This window comes from Myotis brandtii, unplaced genomic scaffold, assembly GCF_000412655.1.
Source record: "Myotis brandtii unplaced genomic scaffold, ASM41265v1 scaffold121, whole genome shotgun sequence".
NCBI classification, from domain to species: Eukaryota; Metazoa; Chordata; class Mammalia; order Chiroptera; family Vespertilionidae; genus Myotis; species Myotis brandtii.
Window position 1 is genome coordinate 187,046 of NW_005354212.1, and position 14,275 is coordinate 201,320.

General features: G+C 38.7%; 1 pseudogene; it reads left to right on the forward strand.

Annotated features, from left to right (window-relative positions):
- The first annotated feature begins 372 nt into the window (after positions 1–372).
- LOC102261124 overlaps positions 373–14,275 on the forward strand; it is an 18,396-nt pseudogene continuing 4,493 nt past the window's right edge.

Sequence of the window (14,275 nt, forward strand, 5' to 3'; positions counted from 1 at the left end):
ATGCATTCAGAAGCCTGGTTCCATTTTAGATCTCTGCAAATGAAGGGAAAGTGAGGTGTCACTATTGGTAAGAATATGGATGTTAAATGATTACCTGAAGGGGGAGAGGCAATAAATATGTTGTGTTTCTCATTCCTTGTAGGTTACTTCCTTGTCTACATGTTTTCTTTAACTTCCCTTGCTGGCACGCACTTGCTCTCCAGCCCTCAGTCTCTTTTCTGTGGTTCCCTGTGTACAACACTCAGTAGTTTATGTGGGATCTTCAGGAACTCTCAGGGCATGTTGTCATCACAAAGAAACCCCCAGGACACACTCTATTCACAACCAGACACATTTTATGATCTAGAATGTCAGGTCATGCCCATGCTAGGGATGACACATGAGGAAGTTGTATCTGCTGGAACTGAGCTGGGACTCCCAGCATCTTTGACCAGCGTTATACTTCTACCAGAGTGTCAAGGACGCACAGTTCATGGCTACTCCGAGAAAATCAGTCTCCTGGTGAGTTAGGCTGGATCCCTCAGAGCCACAAGGATTCCCTTCACTTGGCATTGGTAGGTCTAAGGTGTAGGTAGGAAACAGTGTACTTCTAGAGTAAGCCTTAAAATGTAAGCATGGCCAGGTCCTAGGGAAAGCAATTTAAGGCAGAGAAGGGGACTGGGAAAGGTCACCCATTGCCTAGACTACAGTTTGCCTAAGGATTGAGTTTTATCCCCTATAAATCCTTCTGTTGAAGTCATAGATGGGGGAGAAGTATGGAACAGATTCCTCCTCACAGGCCTCAGAAAGAGCTAACCCTTATCTCAGACTTCTAGATTCCAGGACTGTGAGACATTAAATTTCTATTGTTTAAGCCACCCAACTTGTGGTACCTTGTTTCCACAGCCCGAGCAGAGTAACACAGGTGCTCATGCCAAACCTTCTGTGAAACTGAGGCAGTGAAGACCCTACTCCAGAGTTGTTTTGAGGGATACAGTCAATACTTAATACAGTTCATGACACACATTCAAAGCTGAATGCATTTTGACTATTGTTATTACCTAATTATTATACTATCATTATATCTGTCTGAAGATTCTCCCTATTCCCCCTTCTGTAATTCTCAACACAGTTGGAATATTAAGTTCTGATGTTGGTTGAAAGCTAACTCCCTCAACTGTGCAGAATGATTCATTGGTTTATAAGCCCGAGTTTTAATTTCAGAGCTGAGTTAAGAAGATCCACGCCTGCCATTGTGCCGGTGTAGAAAGGCAGGGATGTAGTGCAGTGTAACACACTTCCACTGGGAGAGGGCACGACAGTCGCCTCCCCTAACTTAATCTTTAAAGCTACTTATGGAAGGCTTTTGTTGAAACAGACAGGGTTTCTGCAATTAAATTACCATAGGTTAAAAATGTTTCATTATGGCGTGATTCTATTATTGAAGTAGGCAGCAAATCAGCAGTGTAGTAGTCTCCCTGGCTGCAAGCCTGTATTACTGAGACTAGCGTTCTTTTTAATAGGTGAAATAATATTAACCTTCAGATCACTCGCAAATAACATGTTCTCAAGAATATGGAATGGTACGTTGTGCTCCACAACTCGTTAAAGATGAAAGGTAACCACTGAGAAGACTGATCTTATGAAAAAATATGGCAAGCTACCAGCTGCTGGAAACTGCACTCTTTTGAGAGAGGGAGAGAGGCAGACTCAGGGTTGCTCAAAGCTGGTGGGATTAGGGAGGTTTTGATGTTTTCCTAACTTTGGAATGATAGCTGGTCCAGATTTGTCATCTCTATCATCCTCCATCAGCCAGTATCCCTATCTCTTATAAGGCATTTATCTTCCGAAAGACTGCTTGCATTCCAGTGAAACTTAGTGGACCCAGACAAATGGAATGCCTGCTCAGGGGCTGTCACAGTTCTCTGTGTGCAGCCCTTTTATGGTTGGCAGGAGCTGTTTTTATGGACTTTGGGTTGCCGATTTGAGACAGACTCAGAGATACTTAAATAAATGTTGACCCAAATTTAAAGTATGATTTTCTGAAATCAGTGGCCTTGCTTGACCAAATTGATCTTTCTTTAAAATGTGTTTCTATTTTGAGGTTTTGTCTGCTTCAACTCACTGACAAAAAGCTTTCAAATTTTCAAATCTGGTTTTATTTTGCACTTGCTATTTTAAAAAGTAGCTGTTGGGAATAATAACTAAAATAAAATTATATTAGACAAATGGTTGTTTCCAACCAATGTGCCGCAGGACATAATCAATAGCTCCACTGTTGGAAAATCAAATATGTTGTCATTAATATTACTATTGTTTTTCTCTTTCCACTAACATTTTAGATTGTACCTGTACAGCATTTATTGTTCAAGGTCAGCAATCTTATTTCCATTGTGTTTTAGTAATTCAGCCCTCATCTTGTATAAGCTGTTAATTGTCTCTTGTGTATGTTATATAATTTCATTAGAATTTGTGTTTGTTTGCATATGCATATGTTATTTCTTTTCAGTAATAGTAGGTCAGTGTATTTTAATGTATTAATCTGTTTCTGTTTGCATATGTATATTTTTCTCTGCTCACTAATAGGCTGTCACTATGTTTGTATATGTATATATTTTATGGCGGTGTTTGCTATTAGTTAAAATGTACACATTTTATTTTCTAAGCATAGTTTATTTTTATGCATTTAATATATTAAAATAATTCATGGAACAAACAACTAAAAGCATTAGCAAATATCCAACTGAACTACCTATGGCAATACTGGTCTCTATTGTGAAAATTCTCTCCACAATAACTCATAGTCGTTTCTGCCATGGACTTAACATTTTATTTAATCACTAGAGGCCCAGTGCACGAAAGTCTTGCATGGGTGGAGTGTCCCTCAGCCCAGCCTGCACCCTCTCCAATCTGGGACCCCTCAAAGGCTGTCCGACTGCCCGTTTAGGCCCGATCCAGGTGGGATCCAGGTGGGATCGGGCCTAAACAGGCAGTTGGACATCCCTCTCACAATACAAGACTGCTGGCTCCCAACCGCTTGCCTGCCTGCCTGCCTGATTGCCCCTAACCACTTCTGCCTGCCAGCCAGATCACCCCCTAACCACTCCCCTGCCAGCCTGATTGTCCCTAACTGCCCTCCCCTGCTGGCCTTGTCACCCCTAGCTGCCCTTCCCTGCTGGCCTGGTTGCCCCTAACTGTCCTCCCCTGCAGACCTGTTTGCCCCCACCTGCCCTCCCCTGCTGACCTGATCACCCTTAACTTCCCTCCCTTGCTAGCCTGGCCATCCTTAACTGCCCTCCCCTGCTGACCTGATCACCCTTAACTTCCCTCCCTTGCTAGCCTGGCCATCCTTAACTGCCCTCCCCTGCTGACCTGATCACCCTTAACTTCCCTCCCTTGCTAGCCTGGCCATCCTTAACTGCCCTCCCCTGCTGACCTGATCACCCTTAACTTCCCTCCCTTGCTAGCCTGGCCATCCTTAACTGCCCTCCCCTGCTGGCCTGGTTGCCCCCAACTGCCCTCCCCTGCAGGCCCAGTCCCCCCCAACTGCCCTCTTCTGCAGGCCTGGGTCCCCCCCCCCAACTACCCTCCTCTGCTGGCCCGGTCACCCCTAACTGTTCTCCCCTGAAGGCCTGATCGCATCCAACTGCTTTCCCTTGTTGGCCATCTTGTGTCCACATGGGGGCGGCCATCTTGTGTGTTGGAGTACTGGTCAATTTGCATATTACCTCTTTATTATATAGGATGACAATATTGTCACATATCCTTCTGCCCATGCTTGGCACAGTCTGTATCAGTGATGTATTTAAAAATAGTCATAAGCTCAGATTTTTTTGATTCAGTGATTATTCAAGTGGTTATTTGTATAATTCTGAATACTGTGCTTTTATACCACAATTTACTGATTTCAGGCAGTATCTATTGCCACTGTTTTGTGAAAGATGAGGAATATAGCCTACTTACACCAACTTGTGTCTTTCTCTCCTTTTACTCCTATCAGTTTGTTATTAATTATTTTCAGATCCTCTACTGGTTACCTTTATGATTTCAAGTGTAAACCTCTATTCTTTGATATATCAAATGTAAGCAATGTCTCTTGACTCCTTATTACATAAGATAAAAAGTATGTTTTTCTTTTGCCAAATTCTGTCAGCCAGACGATTATTTTTACATTATATAGTGACTAGAGGCCCGGTGCATGAAATTCGTGCGGGGGGGGGGGATCCCTCAGCCCAACCTGCATCCTCTCCAATCCGGGAGCCCTCAGGGGATGTCCTACTGACAGCTTAGGCCTGCTCCCCATGGTTCTCTGCTCTCTGCAGGGCCTGCCTGCTCCACACCACAGCAATGGGCAAGCAGGCCCTGCTGGGTGCTGCCTGCAGTCTGCACTTCCTTGCTCCTGGGTTCCTAGTTGCTGCCTGCAGGCCAAGCTTGCCTGCTGGGCTCATGTTGCCAGGGCGATGCTGCCAGCATCCCGCCCTGGCCGCTATGGGTGCCGTCATCTTTGTCACAGAGTGATGGTTAATTTGCATATTACTCTTTTATTAGATAGGATAACATTTCAACTTTGTGAGGCTGTAATTAGATGTAGATTTTTGTTTTGCTTTGTTTTGTTTTTCTTTCAGCCAGTGTATTCTTTCAAACTAGACTTTCTTTTTCTTGGCACTGGGAAATTTTTTTTTTATTTTTAAAAATTATTATCTGTCATTTTTTCTGGCTTCTCCTTCTGGAACTTTAATTAGATTAATATATTGGATATCTTGGAGTGATGTTTTTATCTTTGTAAGTTTGGTCCGTGTTTTGGGAGATTGACTCACCTTTATCTTCTATGTCTTCTATTGAATTTTTCATACTGTGATCAAAATTTTCATTTTGAATTCACTAGGATTTCTATTATTCATAGAATCCTCTTCTAATGGCTGAATTATCTTTTGAAATCTCTCTGAGTTTACTAATTATGTATAAAAGTTATCTTTTATTCCTAATTTATCTCTATTTCATTTGGGATTACTTTTCCAGCTTGTTTACCTTTATCCTTTCCTCCATTGTCTTGAGTTCCTGGACTGTTCACATTGATGTCTTCAATACTAAGTAGCTGGCAAGGCTTCTTCTGGCATTGTGTAGCTTGCTTTCCCAAGAGCACTGTTCTTACAAAGGAGTGGTTGCAAACTCAGTGTCTGTGAGCCAGGCATGTTAGCCTCAGTCCTCCCCACATGGCTAATTCAGGTTCTTCAGAGAGCTGGTTTCCTGCTTCAGTCTGGGAGGCAACACCATTACTGTTAGCATCTCTGCATAGAGTTATAGGGAGACAAGTGTGCCGTACCAACTGGTGGTTACCCTGATTGATGTTCTACTCCTTCTCATATTTTGATTTCAGGCCTCTCCAAGATTCTGTGATGAAGAGTGGCTTCTACTTCCACTGCAGCCCTTTCCTCTGTCCAGGTTAAACTTCAATATGATTCTGTTTATTTCTATCTTTCCAAACTTCAGCAGTGTCCCCTAATGAAGATCAACCTACTATTCACAATGTTCTTTTGAATCAATTTTCCTTTGTGTAACATTTTTTCTATTTCATTATGCTTCTTTTTGAGAATGTGGGGTAAAGGTGTATGCTCAATCTACCTTGAGAAGTCCCCTGTGAGGTAGATATTATTTATGAGTTTCTCAGCAAACAGCTCTTGGGAACATTGGCTTTTCTACAGCATCTTCCTGTTTCTTTCAGAGGGAAGCATCAAAGCCCAGATCTACTTCTAGGAATATATTTCAAATGACAAGTGTACTCTTTTGTTATGGAAAATGTGAACACATTCAAAAGTAGAGAGAATAGTAAGATGAATTGCCACTTGGTCATTATTACCCATCTTCAACAAATATCTCATGAGCAATCTTGTTTCCTCTTCACCTCTATCCATTATAGTCCCCACATGAAATTACTTTCAAGGAAATCTTAGGCATCGCACCAGAACAAAAACTAGCAATATGGGGATAGATTTTCAAGCTAGACTTCAGACTTCAGAGGCTCCTTTTGTCTGCCCCCCATGCCCTGCCTGCTATCAGGTGAGCAACCTCATATGGTCACTGATGTCTGGGCTGCTCCCCTTGACCTACATAGACATGAGCAATAGCTTGAATAGCTGAGAATGGTTGTTTTTTTTCCTAATTCTAATTTATTTTTTTAATGAAAGCGTGAGTTATTCAATTCATAGTTAGAAATACTAAAAGCAGTGAAGTAGAGCATATTAACTTTCAAATGATATGTAGAGCTGCTTCTCATACTCTGGCAGTAGAACTGTTGTTTTCTGGGCTTCTGGCACCACATGGGCCTTTTATCTACTCATTGGCAGCACCATGGCAGTACCTAGTACAAAATGGGAACTCAGCTATTGATCTTGATGGACTATTAGACATTTCCAAATAGATATCATTTCAGAATTGCAAATATGTTTTAACCCCAAAGCCATCTTCTTGGAGGGAATAGAAAGAGCCAGGAGTATTCGAGCCAGTGCTAGTTGAAGTCTCCTAAGGCAAATTGCATTAGAGATTCACATAAAAGCCAAGTGTGGCCCTGATAGAAAATATTTCTGAAGGTACTTAGCATCATCTTTTGTCTATGGCCTAGAAAAATAATTCTACCTAAAAATAAAAAGAATTCTCAATGACATGTAGTGTCAGATGTGTCTCAGTATTATCACATCTTTTAAAAGTTTCAGTGATCATGTCTATATGAATAATTCCCATACATCTCTCCTTTTCAGCTCAGATTTGTTACTCGAATTACAGGCTTTTTATCTACTTATTAGAAACACCCATGGCAGTACCTAGTATACAATAGGGACTCAAATATTGGATTTGATGGACTATTAGACATTTACAAATATATATTATATCAGAATTTAAAATTTTTTTTTAAACCTCAAAGACATTTCCAGTTCCACAAGTTGCTAGCAGCACAACTATAATCGTTGATTGAGCAGGTGCTCGTTTATCACATACAATTACCTACCAAGGCTAGTGTTTCCTTCCTCAGCATTTTCTCCCATATACACTTTGCAATTTCCATATTCACTACCTTAATTCAGCTCCTCATTAACTCTTGCCTGGACTAGAGCAGTAGCCTCCTGACTAGTCCCCTGGATCCAGTCCTTCCTTTTACATCCTATCTTGAGATTGTGTCTGAAAAATCCACTTTGGTTGCTATCCCTGTTCACACTTCTGACCAGAAACCCTCAGTGATTCCTCATTGCCTGTGAAAGGACATCCAAGGCCTTTGTCTGGCACTGGAGGCTCTCCACACTTGCAAAACCAATGTACCTTTGCAGTTTTCAGGTCACTTATCTCAACTTAATCATTTTGTTTATTTGTTTTTCTTCCTTATTGTCTGCCACTCCCACTAGAAATAAGCCCCTCCTCCGGAACATATCCATCCATTCACATTGCCAAACACAATGTTGGATAAAAATATATTAAATGAATGAATGTTTTCCACTCCTTTCTGTAATTCTACACAGAACTAATCTCAATTACTTACTATGTCCACAATTACAAAATGTTATTTACTACCTCTCATTTTGGCTTCTGCTCTTCTTTCTCTTTGGAATGTTCCCACCCTCCTCATCTCTACCTTCAATACCCACCTCAAAGTCTATATTCTGCATACTGCCTTCCCTGATCTGCCCTCCAAAGGCCCTGGTACTTTATTTGGACAGTCTCAGAGCATTTATAGCATCCAACCTTACGCTGTACTTGTTTATGCATGTATCTTGGTTTTCTGTTAAGAAGTGTAAACTAGAGATTGGGAAGCATATCTCCATGTTTTGGAAGCATGATTCCTATTTTTGCATGTCTTCCACGACTGTGGTACCCACTAAGGATGTTTGAATCACTCACACTTGCATTCACTCGTAAATGAGAAGTTGAAACCTATAAATATTTCACCCTTTTCTTCTCCACTTACTCTCCAAATCCCAACTATGTTCTTTATAATGTCAATCATTGACTGACCATTGAGTTTTCATCTATTTTCTGTACATTATATATTTATGATGTGGTGAAATTCATCACTGGCATGGGGATTTGCTGACCCAACACGATATGTTTTTAGACTCAAACTTCTATAATTGACTCTTGGGTTTCTGTTCACTCATTATTAATCTGGATAGATTCATGCTACTGAAACTGAGCACTATCTCTGAGAAAAACACTGTATAGAACAGCTTCTGAATTTCATGTGCTTAATTTGAAATTGCATTAGACTCTAAGGTGTAAAACATGGGAATTCAGGAGCCAGCACAGCTACTTGCTAGCACTATAACTTTGGCCAAATTTCTTCCCCTCTCTCTGACTCAACTTTCTCACCTGTGAAATGGAGATAATAATAGGGCCTCATTTATAAATCTGTTGTGAGGATTGAATGACTTAATACAAAGAAATTAATTGTGCCTGTCATGCTGGAAGCAAGCAGACAATAAAAGTTCACTTTTTAAAAGGGAAAGCCATTGAAAAAAAATCTCATTTAAGGAGCATATCCAGTCCTGGGCATGGACCTCAAACCCCTGAGTTAGATTGGGGGTGGGGTGTTACCTCTCTGATTAGAGCCTTTCTCCCTTCAATGGCTTTAGGAAAAACTTTCACTCTTACCCTGACCTAGGAGAACCTATGTGATGTGGTCTCTATTTATATTCCTGTCTAGCCATGCTGGATTTCTTCTGCTTCCTCTAAAGTACTATAATTTCTCTCATCTTTGTGCTTTTGTATAAGCTGTTTTATTTTGTGTGTGTGTGTGTGTGAGCAACACCTTTCCAACTTTAGTGTCAGTTCTTTAGTAATAACGTTCTTGATAACTCTTCCCCCATACCTAAAATTAGGTATATTTCTTATGAATTGTGATAACCAAGATTGTATTAAATATTTAATATTTAGTGTAGCATCAACATGTTTCTTGGTAACTCTTCCCCCATACCTACATTTCTTATGAATTGTGATAACCAAGAATGTATTAAATATTTAATATTTAGTGTAGCATCAACATGGTCAAAAAGAGCATTCAATAGTCATGGCTCTGGAGTGAAGTCTTAGGAGCCCCTGGTTTTATTCCTTTAGTTGCCAGAGTGTGAGGCACTCTTGGGCATCTAAGAGTGAGACTGGGGGAGCCAGGTTGATGTAGATAGGCCCTCTGGGCCCAGTGTAACCACTATATACTAAGTGGTATAGAAGTAGTGAACTGTGTTAAAAGCTGGGCACCATGGCAGTCTTTTTTTTAAATCCTTACCTGAGGATATTTTTCCATTGATTTTTAGAGAGAGTGGAAGGGAAAGAGGAGGGGGAGAGAGAGAAACATCAATGTGAGAGAGACACATTGATTGGTTGCCTCCCATACACACCCTGACCCAGGCTGGGGATTGAGCTTGCAACTAAGGTATGTGCCCTTGATTGGGAATTGGACTAGTGACCCTTTGCCCATGGGCCAACATTGTAACCAGAGGTAAAGCAACTAGGGCTCCACGGCAGTTCTTAATAGCTGAAGATCAGTTTTGACTATGGCCCATCATACTTTCTGTATCAACACACTTGCCGTACTCATTCTGATTGTTTATTTTCTTGCACACATTTCATGCCAAACTTTGAGTTCTAATCAATATACCCTTTTAATGATTGTCTCAGGTTGGTTTCCCTCAAAGTAGAGCCAGAGTCAAGGGCTTGATGCAGATAGATTCTTTGGGAATTGATCCCAGGAAAAAGAAGTGAAGGAGCTGGGAGAGGAAGAGGAGAAAGAAGAAAAGCCCATATTAAGGGTACGTTTTCTAAGTCACTGCTATAAGCAATGAGGCTTAATTCTTTCCTGGTAGCAAGTAGAATTCCTCTTAAAACTGTCTTCTCAAGGAGTAAAGGCTAGAGAATTTATCCCCAGGATCACATTCTCCTGGCTGTGAGGGAGCATTTACTCCCCTGCACATCTGGAGTGCATGTTTGTGTGGAAAGAGGAGACTCAGCAGCATTAGAGAAGGTCCTGGGGCAGTAAGCAGAAAGGTACCAGGGGATGCATGAGGAGGGCACATCAGTGGAATGTGAGTTGTACTTTCACAGAATTCTCCACTGTAGCTGCCACTGAAATCTGAGGTGGCAAGAAGAATTTTGGAGGACAAAGTGAAGATTATGCTGCTTCTCATGTGTCAGCACATATAATAAGTACCCTCCTACAGGGATTACCCTGCTTACAACATAATGTCAAGCAACTCGTGGCATACTTTGACTCCCTGAGAAGGCAAAATTTCCATCATGATTTTCAATTCTCATGTGTTTGCCTGCAGTAAGATAATGAGCTTCCCATGTGTTAACATGGGACATTAGCAAAAGTAAGAACAGTACAGGAAAGAAAAGGTAACCTGAACCAATGACATTTTACTTATGAATTCCCTAGGTAGGTGGAGATAGTCTTAATAATAGTATTATTTTTTTCTCTGACTCTACTACTGGCTCTGAATTTCCAGACAACTGAGACAATCTTTGGTAAAAGGATAATGAATGATAATTTTGATCTTAAATATTGACAATGCTATCCCTGTCTCAGACTCATTCATTTAGTTTTCAAAAATGATTTCTTTTTTTAAAAGGATTCTAAATCCATTTGCTCTATTGTAATATGCATTTCCATTATAATTACCATTATTCAGTGCTTTTTTCATGTATGTATAGCACAAGTTTCCACCTTTTTAAAAAACCATTGTGAAGATACAGAGACAATCACAAACACCTTCCTATATGTTTAAGTTCTGGTTAAAACATTTTGCTGTAGGAAGTGTGCAGTTTTATCACCTGAAACCATATTTAAGTGCAATTGGGTTTGGGTTTGAACAACAGTGTCAAAATTACAACATCAACATAATTTATTTGCTTTTTCCTGTTGTCTGTGTCCATTGGTTAGGCCTATATGCTTGCATATAAGTCCTTTGGTTGTTTTTCAGGACTACCATTGGTTCAAACTTTGAGTTGAATTTCACAATTAATCTTTTTTTCTAGACAAGTGCACAATTTTTTAAAAACTGTGTCTTATGATTTTATAACTTAACATTTATAACTTAACAAAACCTTAGGCAAAACACCAACAGCTCTTAAGAAAACTTTGGACTTGTATATCACAAAATAGGTTCAAAATCTGAAAGATATAGAATCTGACACATTACTGGTTACAAAATTGTCAAGTCAAAATGTGATTGATCCAAAATGATTAGAGGGGAAACTAGAATCAGGTTAGTGAAATTCCAGGGACTCCTGTGGTTTGCACAGCATGCTGTTACCTTTAGGATGGAAGAATCTATCTCCTTGTGGCAATGTATTTAAATAAACTCTACTGAAAGTAGGTGTTGCATATATTTTCTCCTCTTTTCTTACTAGCTTTTGCTTTGGTTGGACTTTGCAGATATTATTAGAGAATAATACCCAAGTAGTTATTTTTTCATTCTTTCCTATTCTGCCCCACCTTTGCAGGTCAAACTAAGTCATCAATTCACTTTTACCATGTCTACACTTAATTTTAAAAGAACACAATTCAACTTCACTGTTTGACAATTCATTTAGATGATTTTCCTCTTATGGCAATTGAGTAATAAAACAAATTTTGAAAATGAAGCAGCATTTCCAGTTTTTTTTTAACACAAGACACATTATCTGAATTATGATTTGTGATCAAATATGTGTGTTAAATCCTATATCCAGTGCTACTCAAGGTGTGGTCTATGGACTGATGCCAGTTTACAGCTTGTTTCCTGCCTGTGATGTGACACATAAAAACCTGAGAGAGAATATACATTTGGAGTCGAGTAGAAATTTGGTATAATTTCACATCTAGTAAATCTAATAATAAAAATTGATCATATTTTGAATTTTTTACTTCAATTTGCTAATAAATTACTTTTATTATATTTTAGTAAAATAATGCTCTTCTATGAACTGGGAAAAGAACCCCAAACTCATTCTTCACCACAGATAGAGGAACACTTTTATATACTTTCATCTTCCCTTAGAGACTTACAATATACAATATGTAGTAAATGAAAGGTTCTGAGAAGTCTTTCATTAAAGAGACTCATTTAACTCAGTGTTTCTGAGAAACTAAAATGTATTACAGTAGCTAAAATCTGCCCTCTCGCCAATTCTGAGACGTTTTGAGGTTAAGATTTATAAAGTGCATGTTAATCTCAGACTACAAAACAGGGAAGCCTTATAATTTTTTAATTTTGGGGCGATTACTTCTATTAATATTTTATGTAATTAATGTTCCATACAGCACATTTTGGGAAGTGTTAAATTTTGATGAGTGATGTCTGTAAAACGCTTTATCTTTTTAAAAGCATAGTAATGTATTGTCAAAAACATACTGAAAGTGGAGTCAGTAGGCAAACACCACTCACTAACATGATGCCATATTCAGAAATGTATGTTTTAGCTATTTAACTAGGTAGGACATGAAAACAAGTCAAAAACAATTTACCTACTTTTAAAAAATAAAAATAATGGAGGAGGAAGATTTGGATTGTTTATTAACTGACCCCAATTTCCATGCATGACATGTTGGAATCGGCAATCACATTAATTCCCATCATGTTCATGTCCATGTCTTTAACTGTCTAAATTTGAGTAATATTTGGAAGACCTCAAAGCAGAATCTGGAGATTTGGTTTACACAATCAGGAGGCTGAACACTGACATTCTGAATTAATCCAAACAATAAATCAAATTTCTTGCATTCCCAATGATATAAGGGATTGTATTATCTTAACTGACAAATAATGTGAACATAGTCATATTAAAACTGCAGAAAATAAAACAAGAACATAATTAACTTTTTCAAGTGAGGAATTTAAAAGTAAAGGTGCAGAGGGATGGCAGTATGTAGAGATGTTTCCTGGAGATCATGTGATGGCAGCTCACCCACAGGTGAGCCAAGAGCTGGTTCTTTAAAAAGGATAAACAAGATTAATGAACCTCTAGCCAGGCTCACCATGAAGCAAAGACAGAGACACAAATAAATAAAATCAGAAATGAAAGAGGCGAAATAACAACAGACCCTGCAGAAATACAAAGGATTGTAAAAAAAAAAAATACTATGAACAACTCTATTCCAACAACTGGTCAACCTAGAAGAAATGGACATATTCCTAGAAAAATACAACCTCCTAAAAACTCAATCAGGAAGAATAAAAAAAAAATCTGAATAGGCCAATAACTATGGAAGAAATTGCAGCATTAATAAAAAAAAAAAAAAAAAAAACTTCCAGAAAACAAAAGCCCTTGGGCCAGACAGCTTCACAGTTTTACCAAACATTCAGACTACTCTAAAAAATTTAAGAGGAACACTTTCAAGCTCATTCTATGAAGCCAGCATTATCCTAATCCTAAAATCAGATAAAGACAACATAAAGAGAATTACAAGCATAAATGCTAAAATACTCAACAAAATTCTAGCAAATCAGAGCCAGCATTACATTAGAAAGAACATACACCATGACCAAGTGGGATTTATTCCAGGGATGCAAGCATGGTACAATATATGCAAATCAATAAATGTGATACATAACATAAACAAATTGAGAGACAAAAATCACATAATCATATCAATTGATGCAGAAAAAGCATTTGACAAAATCCAACACCATTTCTTAATAAAAAGTCTGAGAAAAATGGGAATAGAGGGATCACACCTCAACATAATAAAAGCCTTATATGACAAATCTACAGCCAGCATCATACTCAAAGGGCAAAAACTAAAACCATTTCCCCTAAGAACAGGAACAAGATAGGGATGCCCACTTTCTGTTTGACATAGTAGTAGAAGTGCTAGCCATAGGGATCATACAAGAAGAAGAAATAAAAAGCATCCAAATTGGAAAGGAAGAAGTAAAACTGTTATTATTCACAGATGACATGATATTGTACATAGAAAACCCTAAAGACTCCACCAAAAAACTACTAGACTAATAAATGAATTTGGCAATGTAGCAGGATACAAAATTAACACCCAGAAATCCATGGCCTTTTTATACACCAAAATGAACTCACAGAAAGAGAAACTAAAAAAAAAACAAAAAAACAACAACAACAACAAAAAAACAATCCCATTTGCCATTGCACAAAAAAAAGTAAGATACCTAGGAATAAACTTAACTAAGGAGGTAAAAGAACTGTACTCAGAAAACTAAAGGACATTGAAAAAAGAGATAGAGGAAGATATAAACAAATGGAAGAATATACTGTGTTCATGGACTGATAGAATCAACATCATTAAAATGTCCATACTACC